This window comes from Leptonychotes weddellii, chromosome 7 (genome assembly GCF_054177405.1).
Source record: "Leptonychotes weddellii isolate Sample4059 chromosome 7, ASM5417740v2, whole genome shotgun sequence".
NCBI classification, from domain to species: Eukaryota; Metazoa; Chordata; class Mammalia; order Carnivora; family Phocidae; genus Leptonychotes; species Leptonychotes weddellii.
In genome coordinates, this window is record NC_138375.1 from 11,985,048 (window position 1) to 11,987,070 (window position 2,023).

A 2,023-nucleotide genomic window follows, 5' to 3' on the forward strand; every position below is an offset into this window, starting at 1 on the left:
GCAATCCATATCTAGCTATTTGACACTTGGAGTGGATCATTTTTAGTTCCGCTTTCCTCCATAAATCAATCATTTTCAGTACTTTTACTAATACTCATAAAGTTGAATTAATAGTAACAGTGGCCACAAAAAGAAACAGAGACAGTAAAAATTTTCTTATGAAGCTTTGCATATAAAATCATACCAAAAAATTTAAAAGATTAAAAGATAAAATAAATATTGCAGTACAAAATAAGAAAAAAGGTCCCTGTATTGGGTTGAATTGTGGTTCCCCCAAAGATATGTCCATGTCCTAACCCCTGGTACCAGGGTCTTTGAAGATGTAATTAAGTAGAGGATCTCAAGATTAACTGGGTGATCTGTATATCCAATGATAAGAGCCCTTATAAGAGGAGGAGAAGGGTACCTGGGTGGCTCAGTTGGTTAAGCATCTGCCTTCAGCTCAGGTCATGATCTCAAGGGTCCTAGGATTGAGCCCCACATCAGGCTCTCTGCTCAGTGGGGAGTCTGCTTCTCTCTCTCCTCCTCGCCCCCTCTCCCCGGCTCATGTGCACATGAGCACGCTCTCTCTCTCTCTCAAATAAATAAATAAAATATTTAAAAAGAATAAAAAGAGGCTCTCTCCCCGGGTGACGAGCAGCAGGATAACATGGAGTCCAGCAAGATGGCACCTCCCAAGAACGCTCTGAGAGATGCCTTGGTGATGGCACAAATCCTGAAGGATATGGGAATTACGGAGTATGAACCAAGGGTTATAAATCAAATGTTGGAATTTGCTTTCTGATGTGTGACTACAATTATGGATGATGCAAAAATTTATTCAAGCCATGCTAAGAAACCTAATGTTGGTGCAATGATGTGAGACTGGCAATCCAGTGTCACGCTGATCAATCTTTTACTTCTCCTCCTCCAAGAAATTTTTTACTGGATATTGCAAGGCAGAAAAATCAAACCCCTTTACCACTGATTAAGCCATATGCAGGACCCAGACTGCCACCTGAAAGATACTGCTTAACAGCTCCAAACTATAGGCTGAAGTCCTTAATTAAAAAGGGACCTAACCAAGGAAGAGTAGTACCACAGTTAAGTGTTGGTGCTGTTGGTAGCGACCTTCCACTCCTACTGCAGCAACCCCACAAACGTCTGTCCCAAATAAAGTTGTACTTCCAGTGTTGGTGACAAGCCAAAGATTTACGGTGCAGATTCCACCTTCTCAGTCCCTACCTGTCAAATCAGTTCCTGCAACAACTGCAGTTTAAAATGTTCTGATTAATCCTTCAATAATTGGACCAAAAACTATTCTTATTACCACCAACATGGTTTCATCACAGAACATGGCCAATGAATCGAACCCATTGAAGAGAAAACACGAAGATGATGATAATGATACTATGTAAGGAATACAATCAAGATGTATTTCAAACGTGTAGTTGGTTTGGAGCCCATTATACTGAACTAGAATATTCTCTATCTTCTCAAGTTTCATCTTAGAAAACTTAAATGTAGCTGCAGTATTTTTCACATTAGCTTAAATTGTTAATTTCTTTATTTCTTAAAACAGGTATCTTAGGTAAGCATACCAATGTTTCTTCATTAGGCTTCAAGTAAAAAAGTGTTTGTTTCTGAATATTTTGATTAATGTTGAATTCTACCATGACAATTTTATATTTGGAAGCAGTTTTCTGCCATGTATCACTGACAGCAGCACTTAAGTTTCAGTTTCTACAGCCTGATCAGTGGACTAATCTTTAATAGCATAATTTCTAATCTACATTTAAATACTTTCTTTTATGAGGTAAAATAGTCACAATTTTTTTTTTCACCAACTTTTTTGACCAAATCTCTAACTTTAGGAAGTATTTTTTGGAAAGGATGGATTTAAAGGGATTCTAAATTCATTTGGAGTGTATTTGTTTCTTGGTGTTCCCTAACCTCCCATGTCCTCAACCCCATTTCTAGATCCCATTCATTTTCTGTACTACCTCTTCCCCATAGGCTTAAGTTTCTCCCAATACTCTTAGAA

The 2,023-nt window shown here is 38.1% G+C and overlaps 1 pseudogene; it reads left to right on the plus strand.

Annotated features, from left to right (window-relative positions):
- Positions 1-648: 648 nt before the first annotated feature.
- Positions 649-1,397, plus strand: LOC102748715 (transcription initiation factor TFIID subunit 9B pseudogene; annotated as a pseudogene).
- The last annotated feature ends 626 nt before the right edge of the window (positions 1,398-2,023 follow it).